This window comes from Macaca mulatta, chromosome 16 (assembly GCF_049350105.2).
Source record: "Macaca mulatta isolate MMU2019108-1 chromosome 16, T2T-MMU8v2.0, whole genome shotgun sequence".
NCBI lineage: Eukaryota > Metazoa > Chordata > Mammalia > Primates > Cercopithecidae > Macaca > Macaca mulatta.
In genome coordinates, this window is record NC_133421.1 from 16,950,426 (window position 1) to 16,976,054 (window position 25,629).

At 45.1% G+C, this 25,629-nt stretch overlaps 1 protein-coding gene across 3 annotated transcripts in view; it reads right to left on the bottom strand.

The window, feature by feature from the left end:
- The window catches only part of CDRT4 (CMT1A duplicated region transcript 4), a 98,238-nt gene that overhangs the window by 28,396 nt on the left and 44,213 nt on the right, over window positions 1-25,629 (bottom strand). The window contains exon 1 of one of the 3 annotated variants that reach the window (XM_077970396.1): window positions 972-1,041. The exons of the other annotated variants lie outside the window; for them this stretch is intronic. The gene's annotated coding sequence lies outside the window, so the exon portion shown is untranslated. Of the gene's footprint in view, window positions 1-971; window positions 1,042-25,629 lie in introns of those variants that run through there. 3 annotated transcript variants of the gene reach the window in all.

The window sequence follows — 25,629 nt, forward strand, 5'->3', positions numbered from 1 at the left end:
TGGGGTCTGAGGGAGCCCCCAGAAGGTCCTGGGGAAGATGCAGGGCTAGGGTCTGGCCAGGGGCCAGTAGCTGGTGGGGAAGTCTGAGCTGAGACTCACAAGCTAGGTGAAATCAGCAAGGGTCCAAGTCAGGCGGGCAGAGAAGCCAGCAAAGTGATATTCAAAGGTCAAGCAAGTAACAGAGTCAGACGTCAGACAGAGCACGGGGACCAGGAACCCAATGCCTTCTAGGAGTATGGCATGGAGATGCAGACCTCGAATGTTGGCATCAGGCAGTGCTAGGTTTGAGTCTTGGTTCTGACCAACTGTGTGACCTTGGGAAACTTGTTAATCTCTCTGGCCTCATTTTTCTCTGGTGACGTGTCACTGAGCTTGTGCACAGGGCCAGGGATGGGGATGGAGATGCCAACGGGTAGAGGTGGAGACCCCTGGGCCAGGCAAGGCTTCAAGTTTGACAGCTCATGCATCCGGACTCCAAACAGACCTTAAGTCCATCAAAGGCAGAGGCCAGCACCTGCACTAGGCTTGGCCCCTGGCACAAGTCAAAGGAGGAAATGATTAGCACGGGTCCATGAGCATTACATATCACCCTCACTGCGGCAGCGGCTGCCTTTACCGAGCTTGCTTCTTCCCTTCCCACCCCTTGCTAGTTGGAGCTGATTCCAGAGTGGCAGCGCTAGGTTCTGGGCATTAGCAATCTGAAAGCTGGGTAACAAGTCCTGGGGTAGGGTTGCTGCGTCCTTTCCTGCGCCCTCACCCCAATCCCTGCTGGCGCACCTCCCTGGCAGCCTCCCTCTGCTCTCCTCTCCAGCCCTTTTCCAAATGTCCCTCCTCATGCACCCTTCCCCTTCTGTTTTCAAACCTTGCCAAGTCTCCCCTCCTCTAAAAAGCTCTTCCATTGACCCCCAAGCTTCCGTTACTTCTATTTTGCTCCTTTTCTCTGCCAAAATCCCCCAGGGAATGGCCCATACCAGCGGTTGCTCTTTCGCTCACTCCAGCCTGGCATCCACACTCACAGCTCTGCTGACAGCCGGCATGGGAAGGAACCAGCAGGGACAAGGGAACAGAGGCACAGACATCAAGCGGGGTTCAAGAAAGTGCAAGTGGGTATAACACACACACACCAACACACAGACACACACCAACAGATATGCCAATACACAGACACACACACCAACAGACACACCAACACACAGACACACACAACACACACACACCAACACACAGACACACACAACACAGACACACACCAACAGATATGCCAACACACAGACACACACACCAACAGACACACCAACACACACATACAACACACACACACCAACACACAGACACACACAACACACACACACACAAACACAGACACACACCAACACACAGACACACACACCAACAGACACACCAACACACAGACACACACACCAACAGACACGCCAACACACAGACACACACAACACACACACACCAACACACAGACACACACACCAACAGACACGCCAACACACAGACACACACAACATACACACACAACACGGACACACACCAACAGACACACCAACATACAGACACACACAACACAGACACACACCCACACACACACCAACACACAGACACACATCAACACACACCAATATAGATGCACACCAATACAGACATACACCAACACACAGACACACCAACACACAGACACAACACAGACACACCAACAGGCACACACACCAACACACAGACACACAACACAGACATACACCAACACACAGACACACCAACATAGACACACACCAACACATAGACAACACAGACACACACCAACACAAACACACACCAACACCAGACATACCAACACACAGACACATGAAACACAGACATGCACAACACAGACACACGTCAACACCAGACATACCAACACAGACACACATAACACAGACACACACCAACACACACACACAACAGACACACACCAACAGAGACAAACATACACCAACACCAGACACACAACACACAGACACACATAACACAGACACACATCAACACCAGAGATACCAACACAGACACACACAACACAGACCCACACCAACACCAGACACACCAACACACACACAACACAGACACATGGGTACATACACACTCACACACACACCAACACACAGACACACACACACCAGCACAGAGATACACACCGAAACATTCATACAACACACAGACACACACGCACAAAGACACACACAACACACAAAACACACAAACACACAGACACATCACAAACACCCACGGAGACACATACACCACATACACCTGCACATGCACAGACATGCACACTAACGCCTTCCAACATGGCAGCCAAGGGGGTCTTGCTGTGGTCAGAGAAGAGGGGGAGGCAGCCTGGCCATCCACCATGGGGAGGACACGCAGCATGAGGACTCCAGACCCCTAAGGGTGGCAGCAGCAGGAGGGCAAGGGAGGATCCTGGAGTTGCTACACCTCGGGGCAGGTCAAGTATTACAGGGCCCGAGCGTTCTACAGCTGGTGGGGAAACCTTCTTTGTGCCCTGCACAAGCAGTAAGCACTTAGAACACATCCCTGAAGGAGAGACGGAAAGGGAGAGGGAGGGATGGAAAGGGTGTGGGAGGGACGGCAGAGCCTACCAGGAAGCCTGGAGGAAGCCTGCGACCTAGGACCCAGAAGGTCAGCTCCCTGACCCAGACCGGTGGGTGAACTGACAAGTGGCAGAGTCTGGATTTGAACCCAGGGACTCGGCTGCCCATGTTCTTAACCTGCGTCACCTATCTGCTTCTCTCATACTGACTCAATGTAGCTCAAACGAGTGTAAAGCAAGAGCTTCTAGCACAGTGGGCTTGGGGCTCAGGCCTCCAGAAACACTGCCTGGGGTGGGAGCCTGGGCGCCGGGCCGGCCTCCACCAGGATGGGGAGAAGGGAAGGGCTGCCTCATCTGCAGAAACGAGTCTCTTCTGCTCTCTTCTCCCCACCCCTATCTACACCAAGGTGCCTTCATGGATCATAAGGTTTCCTACTAATTTTTTGTTTCATTCACTGGTGTCTTTTATTCCTTGTTCTAAATGACTTTTTTTTAATTTTTATTTTTATAGAGACAGTCTCACTGTCACCCGGGCTGGAGCGCAGTGGCACAATCATGGCTCACTGCAGCCTCAAACTCCTGGGCTCACACAGACACACACAACACAGACACACACCTGGGCTCAAGGGGCCCTCCTGCGTCAGCCTCCAGAGGAGCTGGGACTACAGGTGCACACCAATGTCCGGCAAATTTTTTTTTTTTTTTTTTTTTGTAGAAATGGGGTCTTGCTATGTTACCTAGGCTGGTCTTGAGTTCCCAGCCTCAAACAATCCTCCCGCCTCAGCCCCCCTAAGTGGTGGGATTACAAGCATGATTAATTATTTTTAAATAAGTGACTTGATTATTATTGCTTTGTAAAAATCCTCTTAGCTATCTTTGTCCCTACAGGTTTCTATAGGTGCTGAATAATTTTTTTTTGAAAAGGCATTTGCCAGTTCTGGCTAAACATTCCTTTGGTCCTGAGCTCTGTGGAGAGGTCATACATCTGTGGGAACATCATCACCCTTGTCCCCAACGTCCATCACCCCCAGGGGAAGCGGGGGGAATGGGGATATATTTTGCGTGTGTGTGTGTTTTGTTGTGTGTGTGTGTTTTGTTGTGTGTGTGTGTTTTGTTGTGTGTGTGTTTTGTTGTGTGTGTGTTTTGTTTTGTGTGTGTGTGTTGCTTTGTTCAGTGTGTTTTGTGCGTGTGTTTGGTTGTGTGTGTGTGTGTTTTGTGTAAGTAGAGTGGTCAGCCGCGTGTGCACAATAGAATTACCTGGCTGTCTCGAGCCTTCTGCAGACACAGTAAATCAGAAACCCAGGAACGGGACGAGCTTGTTGGCAGGCGTTGGGCATCAGTACGTTTTACAGAGTCCCAAGGGCATTGGGTGACCAGGATTGGGATCCACTGAAGGGAAGTAATGCTGGGGATTCTGGGGACCCTTTAAAGGCAGGATTATCCTTCAGTGAAGGACCTGACCTTCTCCTGGAAGTTGGGTGTGAGCCTTTTCACCTCTACCCTCGACTTCCCTCTCTGGGGACACCCAGTGTTCCAGCCCAGACTGTTACCTGAGAAGTTTCTGTGATTCCCCATCGTTCCTTCACTATCTTGGCTGTTTCCCTGCTCGGCGTTTATATTTTGTCTCCAGCTGTCCCCTGTACACTTCTCCTTGGCCCTCTCTTTGCTGCACCTAACCATCCTCTGGTCCCTGCCCCAAAGTGACCCACAAGCCAGAAGTCAGGAGTGAAGGGGGCACTGTGACATCAGAAGTTGTCATGCATCCCCTCCTGAATCTTCTGCCCTGTTCTCTTACTCCTCTGCAGGCTCAGTGGGCACCAGCAATGCAGTGTTCAAACATGGACATTGGAGTGATTATTCCCACCCCCAAGAGTGAACACCTACTATGTGCCGAACCCTAGACCAGACACACACACATAAAGATACACAACACACACACACGCGCGCACACACACACACCCCAACATGCATGACCTCATTTGAGATCTCTGATCATTTCAACAAGCAGTTACTCTGGGCCAGACATGGCCCACTACAGAGATAGACAAGACCTGTGGTCTCCTTCTTTAGCGCCAGAATCTCCTAGAAGGTCTATTAAGACAGATTGCTGCATCCCACTCCCAGGGTCTCTGATTCAGTAGATGTGGGGTGGGGCCCAAGAACTTGCCTTTCTAACAAGCTCCCACCCTTCTTCTGAAATAAAATGCGCTTTACATAAGCTGCAGAGAGAATGACTGTCACTAACAGGCTGTTGAGAATTAGCCTCCTTCTCCCCGACTCCATTGACCGGCCCGTGCTTGCCTGGCAATGGAGAGAGTGAGAAGCCTATAACCTCCCCTGTGGCCCCGTGAAGAAGTCCCCAAGATGCCAGGAGGACACAATGCAGGGCAGGCTGTAAAGTCTGGCAGTTTAATTGCGGTCGTTAACTCGGGGCAGTGCCCAGGACACAGGCTGGACTTGCTCTCCCTGTGTTATCATCAAGCCCCTGTTGACAATCCTTTGCAATGTTTCTCCCCGTGTCTGTTCCTCTCCACTGCCCCACTACTTCTCTCATCCCAGAGCTCAACCTGTCCAGCCAGGAGTGTAAAGTCCCCTCACCTCTCTGCAACCACAGCAAGCTCTTGCGCCTCCTCCAAATCCTACTGACTCAATCATATATTTCCCATGATCTCCCTTTCTTCATAGTTCTCTATAATCTTCAGAGAGAGGTGCATTCTAGAAAAAGACCAGGCAGAAAATACCTGTGTTCAGCTTCAGTTTTATCATTTAGTTGTAAGAAAACATACATCAAGTGGTTCCCCAACAAAAGTCTACCTCTCCTCACTGCCCATGAGTCAGCACCTAGAGCCTCACGCAGAGCCCTCATTGCTGCGGTTCTCAAAAAGTCTTTCTCCATCCTCCGCTCTCTCCAGGCTCTAGATCCTCTTCAAGTCCAGCCCTAAACTCTCTGAATTCATTCTCGCTCTGGAGCTCCCTTGTCAGCGGAGCCGTGCCTTCAGCCTCTCCATGGGCCCCTATTTTGTGGCTCAGTGTCCGTGAGCCCTGAGTACCTCCATTCAGTTCTTCAAGCAAGCTGTAAACAAGGGAAAGATCTGAGCAAAGTCACAGAGGTGCGGGGCGGCCTGGGCGTCTGGAAATACTACAGGGAATGCACAGGTAAGAGGGATGAGGAGGGAGTTGGGTTGGTCCAGTCTGACAAGGTTCTGCTGTGTCTCCCAGCAAGTCACGGTGGACATCATTGTGTGTGAAGTGTAGCAGGATGTGAAGTGTAGCGGATGAGCAGGGGACCTCCCCTGTGGTTCCACAAGAAGCTCCAAAGACTCACCCCAGAAGTCTTCTGCGGCTGGAAGTGACTCTCTGAGCTGCTGATACCTAGCACTGACGTGCGATGGGCCAGGGCCCAGCAGGGAGTCAGACCCTCAGACTGCAGAAAGAGCCATTTGAGAGTGACGTCAGCCCACCACCTGCTAGTGTGCACAGATGGTGTTTCAGGAAGCCATGATGCTAATCATGTCTGTTTCTGTGTTGTCCATGGCAAGACTCCAAGCCCAGAAAAGAAAATCTGTAGCCCAAGTTATTTTCCTCCCACAGGGCTTGCCTGGCCTTTGATTGTTGACTTTGGGGAGGTGCATTTTTCCCTCCTCTATGGGCAACAAATTCCCCGTGAGTCAGCAGGCCCTGTATCTGGGCTCACCATGGGCTTCTATTGGCACTGAGAAGGGGCAAGCTGAGCAAACGTGCAATGTGACCCCAGTGCTGACCACCCCGGAGATGCCCCATGGGACTCCAGGACTTGACCTCAGTGCTTCTGAGGTCCCTCAGTGTCCCTTGCTGGCCTCAGCACTGGGCTGCCTGGTAACCTCCCCACAGGCAGGTACTAAGCGTGGCCAGCCCCTTCATTCAAGGCAGAATGAATTTAGGCCGGGCGCAGTGGCTCACGCTTGTAATCCCAGCACTTTGGGGGGCCGAGGTGGGTGGATCACAAGGTCAGGAGATCGAGACCATCCTGGTTAACACGGTGAAATCCCGTCTCTACTAAAAAAAAAATACAAAAAAAATTAGCCGGGCGTGGTGGCAGGCGCCTGTAGTCCCAGCTACTCGGGAGGCTGAGGCAGGAGAATGGTGTGAACCCGGGAGGCGGAGCTTACAGTGAGCCGAGATCGCGCCACTACACTCCAGCCTGGGCGACAGAGCGAGACTCTGTCTCAAAAAAAAAAAAAAAAAAAAAGAATTTAAAAGCTGGGGTTCCAGAGTCAGCTCCAGGTCACCCACGCACACACCCCATGCCAGGTACTGCACTCAACTGTTCACACGCTAACTTACTCCAGCTCAAAACTCCCAGGAATACCTACAAGGCAGGTTCCACTACTCTAATCCCCATTTTACAAAGTGATGAAACTAAGGCACACAGTCCAGTGAGTTGCCCATGGATACACAGTTCCCAAGTAGAAGAATCAAAGTGCAAACTCCAGAACATACACCGCTAAGAAGGGGCCACCAGGGAGCTCTCCCCGCCTGAGAATCCCCCTGAAATCCATGGTGAGCCTGCCCAGAGCCCCCACCCCTCCCCAACTCACATGGGCTGCTCTTCCTCTTGCCCCACAACCCCAAATCACTGGCCAAATGGGCTCAGGTGTATCCCTTTGGCCTCCACGCTCAAGCTGTATATGAACAAAAAAATCACAGAAAAATCTCAATGTGTGAGGTCAGTTTATTAACTCTCCTTCTTGGTCCCCAAATTGCCTTTCAGGGTGTTGAGCAGCTGCACACATCACCCCTTCCTCATGAAGTCCTGTTGGCCCTTTACCTCCAGCTGAGTAAGTCAAAGGAGGACATATGATCAAATCAGGCAGTCCACTGGCCGACCTCTGACCTATAGCCTAGAACAAAAAGAGGACCAGGGCCAATCCAATTATCTCTCAGGAATGCAAAAGGAGAAGGAAAAGAACAGGCAATTGACCACGGAAGCCAAAGCACAGAGGATGCTGTGAGGAACACAAAGGCCACGAGAGGTCTTGATAAACCAAACTTCGATGCAAATTGGTCTACAAACTCCTTAAGTCTCTTTGCCTGTACAGTTCGCCCCTCGCTCTCTGATACTGTGTCCTTATCTGTAGAAGGAACTGATTTTCCCATGGTCTGTATTGCACTGATTACATCTTCATAGTGTCCTTTAGCAAGTGTCTCTGTCCCCCTATAAAGCAGCTGTCATGTCTAGAGCCGTGACCAACTCTAGGTTTGCTTTTCATAAATGATGGTGTAAATATTTGGAGGTACAGAATCCAGGGCTCTCTCTCCTTTTGCAGTGTTAGCAGCTATTAATGATTTATTGACTAGAAACACTATTTTATTAACAGTTGCAGACTGGTAATATTCTCAAGCTATCATTTCTTTTTCGTTTTTTACTTGGAATACTTCTAAAGGAGACACTTCTCATCAACTGTTTGATTTCATTGCAGTTTATGAGAAAGGCAACACAAATGTTGCATATTTTCTCCTTTATTGGCTAGTTTTCAAAAGAATATATTGAATATTTGCAAACTCCAAAAGTAGGTAAAGTGATTGAGGATTTTTGTAGTGAACTCTTGCAGTGAACTGGTTTAAGGCAGCTATTGGATTTTCTGCCACTCACAACTAAATTTAATCCTAGCTGATACAACACATGTAAAGGAGGAAAAGAGGCAAAAGGCAATGCAATCTTTTCTCCACTGAACTATGTGTTCCTTGAACACAGTTTATATCCCAGTCACTCTCATAGCTCCAGAACCTACAGGGATCTCCAGCTTATAGTATATGCTCAATAAACATTTTCTGCATTAAAGACAAGAACACAACCATTTAAACCTATCAAAATGAATGAAAATGGATTATATGAGCCTTTACTAGAACTTGTAGGTATTGGTGAGAAATGCTAATTCTACCAGATGGCTGACAGCCCAGGCAGGAAAATGGGCACCTCTAATAGTAATATAATGGTATAGGCCAGGCGCGGTGGCTCACACCTGTAATCCCAGCACTTTAGGAGGCCTAGGTGGGTGGATCATGAGGTCAGGAGATTGAGACCCTCCTGGTTAACATGGTGAAACCCCATCTCTACTAAAAATACAAAAATTAGCCGGGTGTGGTGGCAGGCACCTGTAGTCCCAGCTACTTGGGAGGCTGAGGCAGGAGAATCGCTTGAACCCAGGAGGCAGAGGTTGCGGTGAGCCGAGATTGCGCCACTGCACTCCAGCCTAGGTGACAAAGTGAGACTCTGTCTCAAAAAAAAAAAAAAAAGGTAATATAATGGTATAAAACTGAATGTACCTGGTGACATGGCTTATAATGTCAAGAATCTGGAAACAATCTAAATGCTGATCAAGGGGAGACTGATTAAAATATGGAGTATCCACATAATGGAAATTCGATGTCTCTAAACTAATGAGGCGAATCTATACGCGTAATGATCACGATATATATTTAAGTAAAAATGGCAAGATCTTCAAAATACTACAGGACCCCCCCAAAACAAGCAAAGTCAAAGAAAGTACATGGCAAATTAAATAAGATGGGCAAAATTGGACGACTTTTGGGGTGCTGAGTGATGAGTATGTAGATGTTCATTGTACCAGTCTCTCTGTTCTTGTGTATGTTTGAGAAAATTCTGTAATAAAAATGAAAATAAAAACAAAACCACTTGTTCTGAGCCCTGCTTTTTAGTGTGTTTTTCATTTTGTTTTCATTCTTTATTTAAAATATTTCAAAATTCTTCCCATGTGAAAAATGAAAAGGAGATTAAATCTACATTTAAATGTTTGGATATTCATAGAAGACAGGTCTCTGGAATGCTATGAAATTCCAACTGGAACTGTGATACTGTAAAATACATATTTGGTCTTCAACCTGCTTCCTGACATACAACTCCTGAAACCCTTACCATTTCAAAAGTGTTGTCCTTTTGTATGCTAATGAGCTGACTGAGGGTTAGCATCCTCTAGGTAGCTTCAGGATGAGACTGGTCACCAGACCAAGGCAGGATTAAACAGTTGGGACTTTCAGCCCCCAACCTCTGGAAGGGGAGAAGGGCTGAAGGTTGAGTTGATCACCATTGACCAACGGTTTAATCAATTATGCCTAAGTAATGAAGTTTCCACAAAAACCCAAAAGGACAGGGTTCAGAGAGCTTCCAGACAAATGAGTGCATGGAAGTTCCTGGAGGATGCCCCAGGGAGGGCATGGAAGCTCGCTTCCCCTTTCCCCATACCTAGCCCCATGCGTTTGTATCCTTTGTAATATCCTTTATAATAAACTGATAAACTTATATGTTTCCCTGAGTCCTGTAAGCTGCTCCAGTAAATTAATGAAACCCAAAGAGGAGTTCTTGGGAACCCCAGCTTGAAGCCAGTCAGCCAGAAGTTCCAGAGGCCCAGACTTGTGACTGGTGTCTGAAAGGGAGACAGTCTTGCGGGATCCAGCCCCTCACTCTGTGGGATCTGACGCTGTTTCCAAGTAGACAGTGCTGAAACTGAATTGCAGGACTCCCAGCTGTGGCCACTGCAGAACTGGCTGCTTGTTGGGTGTGTGGAGAGAAACCCCCCCACGTTTGGTCACAGGTGTCTTCAGTGTTGATTGTTGTTATTGAGTCGGTGAATTGAAAAAAAGCACTTTGGGTCACGTGCTTTTCCACTCATAGTAACTGATGAGGAAGAAATGGGATGCCTGCTCCTTGTAGGAATGTTTTACCACATGCCTGTGTGACATATTGATTATAGAAGAACTAATATTAAAAAGAAAGTATGAGAAAGAGTGACACCAATCACCTTTTGCTCTCTGTCTGGCTAATTCAAAGCCAACCTTTAAGTTCCAGGTCAAAGGTCACCTTCCACCGTGGGGCACAGAACTCAAGCAACATTAATGTCCCTAACAAACCAGTTTGGTCCATTAAGGAGTGGCAGGGGTGGCTGCCTGCCTAAAGGTGTTGAATTTCAAAATCTTTACAACACAACAGTAGCCCCCAAATGTATTTTATAGACCACATCTAGATCTAGGCTCCAGATTGCAATCCCACATAAAAAGGGTTCTACTGCCTGACTACCCACCCAGTGTAGAATTGCTGTTCCCTCTGCTGTGCCCCATGGCCCTTTGATCATACTTCTTTTGACGCACTTATATTGTAACGGACTATAGTTCTTTGAATAATGAATGGTAATCATTGCCAGCCTTTACTGAGGGCTTATCAGTGGGCAGGCAACATTCCAAGAGCTTTATGTCCATGATCTCACTTAGCCCTCACAGCCACCCTCGAAACTAGGTACAATTTTTGAATCCCCATTTTTCAAATGAGGAAACTGAGCCCCAGAGAGGTTGAATAATTTGTTCAAGTTCATACAGCTAGCAACAGGATGGGCGGACAGAGCTAGGATTGGAACCCAGGCAGTTTGGCTCCACAAACTACCTGCTTGACCAGCATTTTATTTTGAAAGACAGGACTTGTGTCCCAATCCTATTGGGAGATTCAGTGTCTAGCACCTTGGTTTAAATAAAGCAAAATTAATTCAACAATACTTCCTTGGGCAACTACAGAATGCAAAATTTCCTTCTCTCCTTCCATTAAGGCAATACAGAGAGTCGTGTTTATTTGCATCTTACCTTATCCACAAGTTCTTTTCAAGAAAAAATGGCTACTGTGCAGATAAACCTTCCTTGAAAACATTAGGCTAAGTGAAAGTAACCAGTCACAAAAGGCCACATATTGTAGGATTCCATTTATATGAAATGTCCAGAATAGACAAGTCCATTGAGACAGAAAGTAGAATTCTTAGTGCTGGGAGAGGATAGGATATTTGGAAAGTGACTGCTAAAGGCCAAGAGGTTTCTTTTCGGGTGGATGAAAATGTCCTAAAAATTGGTTGTGATGATGGTTGTACAACTTTAGTAAAGACACTACAAACCATTAAATTGTATGATTAAATTATAAAATTATATGGAATGTGAATTACATCTCATAAAGCTGTTTAAAAACAAAATATCTATTGAACTCTCTTTTTCCAAATACATGCTGAAAGCAGGATGAGAAAGAAAATAGATGAAAAATACAAGTAGAAAATAACACAAAGTGACAAATTATATTGCTTAGCTAAGTGGATTATCTAGATAGATGATGAATAGTTTTAGACATCAGTTTCCTGTTGATTTTTCTCATGTTCTCCCTTCCCAACTAGCAACCTGAGAGGATTGGAGATTGATCAACAAATTATGTAAGTTACTAAGTTATTTAAGAAGATGGCAAACAACAGACAGAATTAAACACCAAGCCACATATACACAAGTGCTCCCTCCATTGGCTCCTTCAGCACTTTTTTACCAGTTCTGGTGACCCAAATCTTTTGGGTTATTTATAACTTCTCTTAGATGTACATCAAAAACCAGCTCTGAGTTGTGTTTTCATGATGGAGTACAAGACAGATTTTACCCAGTCAACCCTTAACTCTCAACTCAAGAAAGAAAGAATGTGGCAGTGTAGTTATCCAGAAGGGCAGGCAATCCCTTAGGAATTTCTTTCATCTTTGGAACACATTACGTAATTTATTTTGCAAGAGAGTCTCATAGTTAATTCCATTTTTCATTGGCAACTAATAATATGAATTCACACTACCCAAAGTAACTCTGGAGATACACAGCCTGCTGAGACAGGAGGAGTCGAGCAGGCTGTGAAATGTTTTCACACTTTTAATGCATACAGTGGGTAATGCACATGGAAATGTGTGTGGAGGTTCACAATCACATCCACACAGTTTTCTAGATAGACCCATGAGATTTTCTGTTCCTTCCGTAAAATCCATAAGCCAGCATTTTCCTTCCAACCACAGGTCACCCAGCCCCAAAATGTGCAAATTTTTAAGGGTTCCCTCGGGTCTTATATCTTGGACTCTTGTCCAGTGTTTCTCAATCCTTGCTCTCTGTTTCATTACGATAGCCCCGTGTTCCCAAATGTCACTCCATGAAAGGTACTTCTAAATTACTTGGGAGCTATTTACAAACACCCATTTCCATAAGTCACACACTGGAATGCAGGTTTAATAGATCTGGAGTGAAGTCTTAGAGGCTGTATTTTGTTTGTTTGGTTTGTTAGATTTTGGTTTTTGAGTGTTTTCTTAAATATTTTTAGTGCATCGATGTATTTATCAATTTTAGTTGATAAATAATAATTGTGTGCATTTATGGAGCATAATGTGATGTTTTTATCTATGTAAACATTATAGAAAGATTCAGTCAAGCTAATTAACATATCCTCAGCTCACCAACTTACTTTCTGTGGTGAGAACGTTATAAAATGGGCAAAGGATTTGAACCGATATTTCTCAGAAGAAGAGATACAAACAGCCCACAGGCGTATGAAGTAATGCGTAACATCTCTAATCATCAGAGGAATGCAAATTAAAACCACAGTGAGATATCACCTCATACTTAATGTGTTGGTGAGGATATGGAGAAAAGGGAATCCTTGTACACTGTTGGTGGGAATGTAAGTTAGCACAGCTATTATGAAAAACGGTACAAAAGTTCCTGAAAAAAATGAAAAATAGAACCACCATATCATCCAGCAATTCCACTTCTGGGTATTTATCCATAGGAATTAAAATTCGTGTATCAAAGAAATAACCGCATCCCGATGTTCATCACAGCACTATTCACGACAACCGAGAGATGGAAGCTACTAAGTGTCCATCATCAACAGATGAATGGATAAAGAAAACGTGGTACATACACACAACGGAATACTAGCTAGCCTTTAACAAGAAGGAAATCACGTCATTTTTCAACAACATGAATGAACCTGGAAGGCATTATGCTAAGTGAAATAAGCCAGATTCAGAAAGACAAACGCTGTGTGGTCTTATTTATAAGTGGAATCTGAAAGCCTTGATCTCACTGAAACAGAGTAGAAAGCTGATATCGGCCGGGCGCGGTGGCTCAAGCCTGTAATCCCAGCACTTTGGGAGGCCGAGACGGGTGGATCACGACGTCAGGAGATCGAGACCATCCTGGCTAACACGGTGAAACCCCGTCTCTACTAAAAAATACAAAAAACTAGCCGGGCGAGGTGGCGGGCGCCTGTAGTCCCAGGTACTCGGGAGGCTGAGGCAGGAGAATGGCGTGAACCCGGGAGGCGGAGCTTGCAGTGAGCTGAGATCCGGCCACTGCACTGCAGCCTGGGCGACAGAGCGAGACTCCGTCTCAAAAAAAAAAAAAAGAAAGCTGATATCAGAGGCTGGGGTAGGGGCAGCCGGGGTGGATAGAGGAAAGAGGCAGGGAAAGGACAGATGTTGATGGGGACACAATTTCAGTTAGACTGAATTCATTAGTTTTAGTGATCTGTTGCCCTGCATGGCGACCACAGTTAATAATAACGTATTGTACATTTCAAATTTGCCAAAAGAATGGGAAGCTGTATCTTTAACAAAAGTCAGTCTGGGAACCATTGGCCTAGATGACCACAACAGCACCCAATTGTCCTCCTGCTGTAATAGTCTAAATCTATTTTTTTGACTGTTGACAACTTTTTTTATTTTTTCCTGAGATGAGGGTCTCACTCTATCACCCAGGCTGGAGTGCAGTGGTGTGATCACAGCTTACTGCAACCTCAGATTCTGAGTCTCAAGCGATCCTTCCACTTCAGCTTCCCAAACAGCTGGGACTACAGGTGCACACCATCATGTTTAGCCATTTATTTATTTATTTATTTATTTATTTATTTATATTTATTTTTTATTGTTTTGGAGAGACAGGAGTCTCAATATTTTGCTCAGGCTGGTTGCAAACCTCTGGGCTCAAGTGATCCACCCACCTAGGCCTCCCAAAATGCTGAGATTACAGTATTTCGAGTCACCACACCCGGCCTGCTAACAACTTTTAAGCCTCCCCTTTCCCTATCCCCCTTGTGCCCTATATCTGGGCAAGCTCACGTGAAAGTCTGGATGCTCTTTGTTGGTGCAAGCAGGAAATCCAAACCACACAAGCCCCTGCTCATACTGCAACCACTATTAAAAATTCCCAGCCTTGGCCAGGCGTGGTGACTCATGTCTGTAATCCCAGCAGTTTGGGATACCAAGGTGGGAGGATCGCTTGAACCCAGGAGTTCAAGACCAGCCTGGGAGACATAGTGAGACCTCATCTGTAAAAATAAAAATAAATGAAAATCAAATCCCAAGCCAGTCTTTTTTCTCGCTCTCCCAAGCTGTGTTGAACTAGCCTGGTATGTCTACCCTGTTCTTCCCCAGAAAGCCTCATCATGTAAGTCAGGGGCATCCAATCTTTTGGCTTCCCTGAGCAACACTGGAAGAATTGTCTTGGGCCACACATAAAATACACTAACACTAACAATAGCTGATGAGCTTAAGGAAAAAAAAAAAAAACTAGCAAAAAAAAATCTCAAAATGTTCTAAGAAAGTTTATAAATTTGTATTGGGCTGTACTCAATGTCATCCTGGGCCACATGCAATCCGCAGGCTGCGGGCTGGACAAGCTTGATGTAAGTAATAAACATGTGCATGTTCTCTTGGTATATGTGATGGCATCAATCTTGACATCCAAACTAAATTTGGGGTGGGGATCCACCTTGCTTCTGCAAGGTAACCACAGCATCTGGTCTCTCGCAGTTAAAAGGAATTCTCCACACCACTGCTGGAGTTCTTTCAGAAAACTCCCTTTGCTCAGGTTCCAGATTTGTTTGATGATGTCCCTTGGTTCCCCGCCCCCTACACTCCCAGTAGTACTCTGCCCCACTTGACCTTGTCAGCCTCATCTTCCTCCACCGTTCCTCTCACACGCTTCAAGCAGCAACCACACCACGGTGGTGGTGCTATACTTCAAAGCACTGATAAGTTTATTTTCAATGTATTCCCACTGCCTTCTTCTTTCTCACTGAAAAGCTCAAAGAAACCACAAAGAAACCAAAGCACTTCTATAGCTTAAAAAAAAAAATCTGAAAGCAGACTTCGTTTTTCCTCCCTCTAAGACCAGACAATAGTGGGGCTAGGGAAGTGGAAAGGATCTGGTGGAAAGAAAGTGAGGAGACACAGGAAGAAGGGAAGAGGAGAAAGAGCAGAGCCTCAGTCAAGAGGCACTTCCCCGTCCTCCCAGCCCAGCTTCACCTCTGTCAGGCCTTTTCTGATCCTCCCTCTTTGGGGGTCCACTGACATACCACTCACACTTATCTCGTTGTGATATTGTTGGTTGTTCACATGTTTGTTTACTCCAGTGGGTCAATGACTTCTTAAGAGTGGGGAGTGTGCTTTAGTTGCCCCACATGCGAGGCACACAGGGCTGGCAGGCCTCCTGCCATACACTATTAAATTATTAATTTTTAGAACTCCTGTAATTAACTTAAGACGGTGTGATTATATGACACTGCATTTTTAGTAGACTGAGAAGCATTATTTTTCAATGTAAGCATTGTGAATATCGCAGTGAGTTTGGAACCTTGTTCTCTTGTTTCTGCTTTTCACAGTTCTAGGAACTCTGAAGTGACCTGTGGCTCTCTTGATCTCCAACAACCCCTGTGCCTACATCGAAGTCGTATGCAGAAAATGTTCAGGAAATAACCACTGATCATTTGCTACTTCATTGCAAAATTCCTTAAAGATGAACCAATGCCAGAAGCCAGTGGTTTCCCTACAGGAAGAGAAACTTGCTACTTCTCTCTGTCTTTTCCAGCCCAAGATGAAAGGGCACCATATGCACATACTTATCCCATAAAGCAGGTCCCAGCCTCCTGAGCCACGCTGCAGTGATTTCTTCCTAGCGTGTTTCTCCCATGGCTACTGACCACCTGTGAGACCCAGGCAGTAAGTATGTCAGTTCCAAGCAGTTTATGGCACAGTAGGAAGTAGGTTCTGCCTTTTACCATGTGTGAGCCTTAGGAAGCTCCCTTTCCTTCTCTAAGAGCTCAATGTCTTCATTATAGAAGGGAAATTATAATAACGTCTGCCCTAGTCACCTTGTAAGAATGCCTTTAGTATTAAACTAGAGAAATAACAGTTGTGGAGAGGTTCATAAACTGTCCAAGGGCCATGCAAAAGCTTCACTCTTAACTTCTCCTTTATAAGTGGATGAGCCTGGCTTGCCAAGGAGAATAGTCCCGTTTGCATGCCAGAAACACTTGACACAGCATATACTCCCTACAATATGATGCTAGAATTAATAATGCACAGAGGTGTAGGCAGGCCCAAGTGTATTCTCTAGTAGGACAGGCTTTTGCAACCTTTTTTATAAAACAATCCATTTTCTGAAAAAAAGAAAATCTCATTCCTTCCTTTAATCTTATTTGAAATTCCAAATAAGTAAAATAATCATAATCATTAAATATCACGATTCCGAGATGACCCCCTACTACTCTCCCTCCCCAGCTGAAAACCACTTAGGGGGTTACTAGCTATCTTTTTTTTTTTTTTTTTTTTTTTTTTGAGACGGAGTCTTGCTCTGTCACCCAGGCTGGAGTGCAGTGGCCAGATCTCGGCTCACTGCAAGCTCCGCCTCCCCGGTTCACGCCATTCTCCTGCCTCAGCCTCCAGAGTAGTTACTAGCTATCTTGTGTCCGGATGAGGCATTTATAACACAAGCTAATAATACATTATTGCAAATGTATGATGCGTCAGGCCTATTTCTAAACATTTACAAATCCTAACTCAGGAACTAGCAGCACCTGTATGAGATCCGTATTCTTACTTCTCCCATTTTATAGATGAAGGACCTGATGCCCCCTCAAAAGAGGAAAAGTTGGCCGGGCAGGGTGGCTCATGCCTGTAATCCTAGCGCTTTCAGAGGCCTAGGCGGGAGGATCACCTGAGGTCAGGAGTCTGAGACCAGCCTGGCCAACATGGTGAACGCTCATCTCTACTAAAAATACAAAAATTAGCCGGGTGTGGTGGCACACACCTGTAGTCCCAGCTACTCGGGAGGCTGAGGCAGGAGAATTGCTTGAACCCAGGAGGCAGAGGTTGCGGTTAGCAGAGATCACGCCAATGCACTCCAGCCTGGGCGACAGAGCGAGACTCCATCTCAAAAAAACAAATTAAAAAAAAAAATTAAAAAAAGAAGGAAAGTTATTTGCTTAGACACATGGCTGGAGCTTGGCAGAGCCAGGCTTTGAATCCCTAAACTCTGAGTTTAACCCACTCACTAACATAACACTCATCATTTCAATACGTTTCAATTTGATTTTCATCCAGCAATAGATAAGCCATTTTGGAGCATCTCCAGACTGAACTTCTACCATGTGAAGCCCACCTGGGAACCGGATGCAGCAGCGCTCAGCAGAATAGCTGCCCTGGGAGGCATTGATTCTAGAAGCCCCTGCCTGTACCCACTCAAACACCATCGCTCTCGTGGAGTCCCTCCTGTGCCACCCCTAACAGCCCTACAAAGTAGGTATTTTTTTAAATCAGTGTTTCCACATGAGGAAGCTGAGCCTAGTGAGACTGTCCCCCAGGTCTTCCCCAGAACCACAGTCTTTTCCCACCTTACTGCACCCCCTTCCCAGACAGAGCCTTTGAGAACCCTGGGGCTGTCCACTCCCGCCACGAATAAACTTGCTTAATGCCGGATGAGAAGCCGCTCTCAACTTGCATTTCCTGGAACAGGCACACATCATTTCTATTTTCCTAATAGCCCAACTCCCTTCTGAGGAATCAACCTCCACCCAGCCTGAAAGCTAAAGAGATTTTTCTAGAAAACTTCAAAAACATCCCATGTTTGAAGCATGTATTACATTTCCAAATATGTCTGTACTACCTTTAATGACTGAATTTTTTTCTTCAGCCATGGAGCTACAAGCTGCTGAACATAAAAGAACAAAGATATTCATGGTCTCTGCTGGTTCCAGGCATAGAAAGCCCTAGAAATATGTTAAACCATCAAGAGTATAGGAACCACAGCAACCAAAGAAGAAAACTAAAAATCAGCGTTGTCACTGGGTTTTGTGTCCTTTTGGAAGAGTGTCTAGGTGAAATGAAATCCAAAGAAAGCCTGGTAAGAGACACACCAGGGCAGACCCCCAACCCCTGTTTATGACAAGTGGAAATGACAATGGTGACAGGAAATGCTGCCTCGGCATGAGAAGGATGACATTTACACCCGCAGCTGGGTAGAGGGCACGCAGGACTGGTCCCCACAACTTCCCCTAATTTGGAGGTACACAGGCTGGAGGCTTCCTGATGGAGAAAATCAGAATTATCCATACCATACCAGGCTGGGAGACCAGCCCCATCACCCCAAGAGCAACATCAAAGCAAGGCTTCTCCCTTCTCCACCGTTCTCCACCGTGTAGTGACTTCTCACTAACAATGATGAGGTCAGGCATCTTTACAGCATTGGACTGGCTTCCCCAACCGAAATAGGAACTCTGCTAACCCTATCAAAATATAAGCTCTGTAACATTCAAGTCTGTGTATTCCTTGCACATTGTTGTGTCCTCACACCTAGAAAAGTGCCTGACACAAAAGAGATACTTGCCATTCTTTTGTTTACTCTCTAAGAAACCAAACAAACAGAGAAGCGAAGACATAAATTTATCCACCCGGCACCTGGGGCATCTGTCACAGAGAAGATGCCAATGAGGACATCAGCTCCTCATACTGGGGCAGCTTCCAGCTCCAGCCTCTGTCCTTCCCTGTGTAACTCTGAAGCTGCTGGGCTGGGAAACCGGCAACCTCTGGGGAGGTTTTAACAGCATCCAGGTAAACAAGGAGAATCGCTTCTGGGGGGACCACCCGGAGTCAGGTTAGATATGGTTTTTAGTTCAGGATAAACACATGAGGAAGAAAGCATAAAAACTGTGAGACATTCTATATTATATATGTAGAGATGATTGAAAGATGATGGGTAGATAGAATTACATAGATAGAATTCATATATATATACACACACATATGTATTCGCATGTATATGTGTACATATATGAAGATATATACAGTACAGAATGCAAGAAATATACAATGTCACCTTCTTCCCCTCAGATCATTTGTTTTGTTTCTGGCCAATGAAAAAATTATATGAAAAAAATGGAAATTCCTTCTCTTTATTTGAATGGTTTCCTATTAAATACAGGATTTGCTACATGGAACTGAAAGGTTAAGCATTAAGGCTCTCAACTGCAAGAGAGACTTGAATGGCGTCCCCGGAAAAGATGTTGAAGCCCCAACCCCAAGACTTGTGTATGTGACCTTATTTGCAAACAGGGTCTTTACAGAGATAGGTCAGTTAAAATGAGGTCATCGGGATGGGTCCTAATCTGGTATGGAGTCAGAAAAGGAGCAAATTTGGACAAAGAGATGTGTACACAGGGAAAATACCAGGTGAAGACAAAGGCAAAGATTGGGGTGAAGCACCTGCAAGCTAAGGAATGTCAAAAATCACCAGCACACCACCAGAAGCGAGGAGAGGGCCACGGAACTGGTTCTCCTTGGCAGCCTTCAGAAGGAACCAATCCTGCCAACACTTTGATCTCAAATTTCCAGAACTATGAAGCAATGAAGTGCTGTTGTTGAAGACACCCACCTTGCAGTACTTTGTGATAGCAGCCCAAGGAGAATAATACGGATAAGCGCTGGCTTAAGCACAGAAAGCAGCAGCATCAGGACTCAGTTCATCTAGGTTTCTCTAAGTTCTGCTTTCCTCAGTCTGGGCTCCATTCCCTGGCAAGCGGTCACTACGTGGTGGAAATGGTCACTATGTGGTAGCCCCCAGGAGCCCCTTACTTACAACTTTCCAGTTTCAAGTCCTCTCTGGGGAGGGCTTCTCTTCCCAGGAGTTCCACAAAAGACCCGGAATCAAGTTTTAGTGACTTGAATCTTGGGGAACGGGCCAGCCTCCGCCACACCACAGGGTCTGAAAGGGGGATGAAGATTTTTCCCTGTGGAAAACCAGGGTTCTATTACCAAAGAAACAGCGGGTGGAGGCTGAATGCCAAGCATACAAACACACGAATACATTGTATCTGGAATACATTTTAATACAAGAGATCTGTGCATCCATCCAATCAACAGGTATTTATTGAGTGCAAGACATTGTTCTAGATATGTCAGTGAGAAAAATGGACAAAGACCTTTGCCCTCGTGAAGCTTATACTCCAGTGGAAAAAAAAGGACTCAGTGATTGAAGGTCAAGAAAATGACTGTGGCCAATATGCTAACTTGTGGGCTCAGAAGGTCTGTTGAAAGAGTACGTGAATAGAAATGGGATCTAGTGGATCTGCCAATTGAATTCCAGCTACTCTCAGAAGCCCACAGCAGTGGGGAGTGGGGGATTATAGAATTCTCAAACGCTACATAGCATGGGACTTCAGTGAATAAAGAGGCAGGTGGATCTGCGAGTCCCAGGAAGGCAATAATAACTTCTCTCACACTGGAGAACCTGATACCTAGTGATGTGTCATTCTTAGACAAACACATGGAAAACCAATTTAAAAATTGGCCGGACACAGTGGCTCACACCCACATCTGTAATCCCAACACTTTGGGAGGTCGAGATGGGTGGATCACTTCAACTCAGGTGTTCGAGACCAGCCTGAGCAACATGGCAAAACCCTGTAGCCACAAAAAATACAAAAATTAGCCAGGCGCAGTGGCACGTGCCTGTGGTCCCAGCTACTCCAGAGGCTAAGGTGGGAAGATCGGCTTGAGCCTGGAAGGCAAAGGTTGCAGTGAGTCAAGAGCCGCCACTACACTCCAGCGTGGGTGACAGAGTGAGACCCTGTCTCTAAAAATATATAAATGAACATGTATGAACCCTATTACAATGGTCCTTTTATAGAATTAAAACTGCATGCTCCTGGCTGGCGCGGTGGCTCACGCCTGTAATCCCAGCACTTTGGGAGGCCGAGGCAGGCAGATCACGAGGTCAGGAGATCGAGACCATCCTGGCTAACACGATGAAACCCTGTCTCTACTAAAAATACAAAAAATTAGCCAGGCGTGGTGGTGGGCGCCTATAGTCCCAGCTGCTCAGGAGGCTGAGGTAGGAGAATGGCGTGAACCCGGGAGGCAGAGGTTGCAGTGAGCTGAGATCGCGCCACTGCACTCCAGCCTGGGTGACAGAGTAAGACTCTGTCTCAAAAAAAAAAAAAAAAAAAAAAAAACTGTGTGCTCCTTAAGTACTGTTTTTCTATTCCTTCAGGGAACTCCTCGCCAGGCTACCCCAGCATCAAGAGAATTGTGCTTATTCTAAGGACAAAAGAGAAGGACATGAAGTCACCATATTTTGCTATCAGGTTTCTTCAACAGCCAAGTGTGTTTAAATCCAAAACGCTCCCTCCCTGGATGAGATCACAGATGGAGTGAGCACTTGCAGCTGAGTTGGTGAGCTTTCAGAAAAAGAGAGTCCTAAAATAACAGCTTCCTGAATTCTGCAGCTCCCTCTGAAAGTCTGAATTACCTTGCTTCGTGAGCAAATAATGCAATCTCTTTGCTTTAATCCAAGGGTAAAGACCTTTGATGGAGGCCTTAGTGCATATTTATCATCTTCAAAATCATCAGTGAGTTTTTATTCATTTATTTATTCACTCATCAACAAATACCTTTTTTCAGCATGGTGTTGAGGCTTGAAAGGCAAAACCATACCCAGTCCCACCCTCGAGGTCACTAAGGCCTTACCTAGCCTGCAGTTTGCACAGCTGTCAATCAGTCTCACAGATAAACATGTGATTTCGAGTCACATGGGAGCCTAAATATGGAGATTTGGTCCAATCAGGGGAAGTCATAGAAGACTTCTCTAAAAAAGTGATAACTGAACTGAAATTTAAAGGATTGAGTGGAAAGTATCAGGTGAAGAGAAGAAGTAAGAACATTTCCAGGACAAGAAATAGAATGTACAAAGGTCTGGAGTGAAAGAGAGCAAGACTCAGCAAGTCTGAAATGCACAAGAGGAGTGTGGTGGGAAATGAGCCTGGGAAAAACCATGAGGAAAAGTCACATGAGGAAGCCTTGTCCTCATCCTAAGGGCATTAGGAAGGCATTAAGCATTTTGATCAGTCAGTGATGCGCTCAGATTTGTGTTCTGAACCCACAATGGATGCCACACAGTGGATACAACACGGTCAAGAGTGGCAGCAGGCGGAACCTTCAAGAGTTTCTTGCAGCAGCCCATGTGACGGCTGATGAACTAGAAGGGTGGGGGGAAATATAAAGAGAAAGGGATGAATTCCAGAACTGTCTAGGAGGTCAAAGTGGCAGATCTTGCCTTATTAGATGCAGACTTGAATATGAGGAAGATATCAAAGTTAACTCCTGGGTTTCTGGCTTCCATATTTGTATACTTGGTGGAACCATTGACTGAGGTAAGACAGACTGAAAGAAGAGCAGTTTGGAGAATTTGGTCGGTGAGTTTGATTTTTTTAATTAATAGACTAATTTGTGCAGAAGTCTTAGTTTTATAGAAAATTTGAGAAGTACGTAGTGTTCCCATATACCTTATCTCCCAGAGTTTTTTGTGTTTGATATCTGCCATTAGTGTGGCACATTTGTTATAATTGACGAATCAATACTGGTATGTTATTATTAACTAAGATTCCTGGTATGTTGCTATTAACTAAGGTTCATAGTTTACATTGGGGTTCACTCTACGTTGTACAGTTCTACGGGTTCTGACAAATGCATAATGTCAGGTATCCACTGTTGTGCAAAGTATCACACAACATCATTTCACTGCCCTAAAAACACTCTATTCTTCATCTATTCATCCCTCCCTCCCTCACCCCCTTGACAACCACGTATCTCTTTTGTCTCTACAGTTTCTTTTCCAGAATGTCATATGGTTGGAATCATATCAATAAGTAGCCCTTTTAGACTGGCTTCCTTCACTCAAAGATATGCACTTAAGATCCCACCATATCTTTTTGTGGCTTAATAGCTCATTTCTTTTTATTGCTGAATAATATTCCATTGTATGTATATACAAGTGTTTGCTTATCCGTTCACTTACTGAAGGATATGTTGACTGCTTCCAATTCTTGGCAATTATGAGTCAACTGTTACGAATATTCATATGTTGAATTTTATGTGGACATAAGCTTTCAACTCATTTGGATACATACCAAGAAATAAGAATAATAAATATTGCTGGATCATGTGGTAAGAAACTGATTAGTTGTGTAAAACTATCTTCCAAAGTGGCCATACCATCTTGCATTCCCACCAGCAATGGAGAGTTCCTATTGTTTCTCATCATCCTCACCAGCATTTGATGTTGTCAGTGTTTTGCGCTGTTGCCATTCTAATAGGTATGTGATACAAGCTCCTGGTTGCTTTAATTTGCAAATCCCCTGATGGCATATGTTTCTGAGCATCTCTCCAAATGTGGATCTGCCATCTGTATATCTCCACTGGTGAGGTGTCTGTTATTTTGCTGACTTTTCATTGGCCTGTTTGTTTTCTTATTGTTCAGTGTTAAGAGTTCTTTGTATATGTTGGATATAAATTCTTTATCAAATATCATTTTTGCAAATATTTTCTCCCAATCTGTGGCTTGTCTTTTTACTCTTTTAGCATGTCTTTTGCAAAATAGAAGCCGGTGAGTTTTATTTTGACATTGTTAACCTTGAAGGGTCTTTGTGGCATCAAGGGGAAATATCAACTAGGTGTCACAGGTCAGGAGGGAGCATGGTGAGTTCCAGGAACTCAAAGAGCGTGTGGCTGGAGCAAAGAGACAGTAGGACACAGGCCAGTCTATGCAGGGGCCTGCAGACTGTGGTGAGAGTTTGGTCTTCGCCCCACTGAAGAATTAATTCCTGAAATTCTGGTGGATCATTTTTGAAATCAAGCCTTTCAAGTTATTCTGACAGAGAGTAAATATCATAGCCAAATCCCTTTCTTGAAGGCAGTGAGGAGCAATTTGCGTCTCGGGGTTTAATCCAGTGCTTCAGGATGAGCATATGTTTACTCAATATTTATTGAATAAATGATTTAAATGTCTAATATGTTATGTGGTGACATTTATGTAAATATCCATGTGACAAATTCATTTATTGAGTCATTCATATCTCATGAGTGACAATTACGTGCCAGGCACCATACTAGTAGCTAGAAATAAAACATATAATGATCCTGGCTCTTATGGAGTTTATATTTCCCCAGCAAGGGGAAATAGTTGATAAAATACAAACCTAAAATGTAAATTATATAGGATATTAAAGGTACTGCTCTACGAGAAAAGAAAATGTCAAGCAACTTCAGGAAAGTGTCCAGTTTGTGATGTTTGGTAGGCAAAATATAGTATGCTTCATTAAAAAGGAACAGTGAAATAAGTATCTTTTAAAAAATGAGCTGGAATAGCCATATGGGTATCAGAGAGAAGAGTGTTCCAGGCAGAGAGAACAGCTTGTGCAAAGGCCTTGAGACGGAGAAGTGCCTGGAAAGTTCAAGGAATAGCAACGAGGCCAAGCAGCTGAAACAGAGAAAGCAAGGAGGGAAAAGAGTGAGAGGTGAGGTCCAAGGTCACAGGAAGCCAACTCACATAGAGTTTTACAGGCCAATGTGTGGACTTGCACTCAACTTGAATGATATGGGGAATTGTTGCAGAGTTTTGAGCAGAGGAGCGGCATGACCTGACTTGCATTTTTAAAGGATTTCTTTGGTCCCTTGCGAAGGACGAAGGAAGAAGATCATTTAAGAATATTTGCACTGATTCAAGCAAGGGATGATAATGGTTCTGTTCTAGGTATGTTGAAGATGAGACTGACAAATTTCTGGATGAATTGGATGTGGGATGTGAGAGAGAGAGGAATCAAAGATGACTGCAATGTTTTCGGCCTGAGTAACTGGAAGGGTTGACTTGAAATCAATGGAAACAAGAAAGGATGCAGGGAGAGCAGATTTGGGGTGGGATTGGATTAGGAGTTCCGTTTGGAATACATCAAATGTGAGGTGAAGCAGTTCAGGAAATGCCACTCTGAAAGCTGATGCTTTGGTGTGCTGATTACTTTGAACTGGGGGCATTTGGGGAGCAGCAGATGCAGGCAGAGGCTTTCTCTGAGCTCCCCTTATCTGCCTAAGGACAGATCC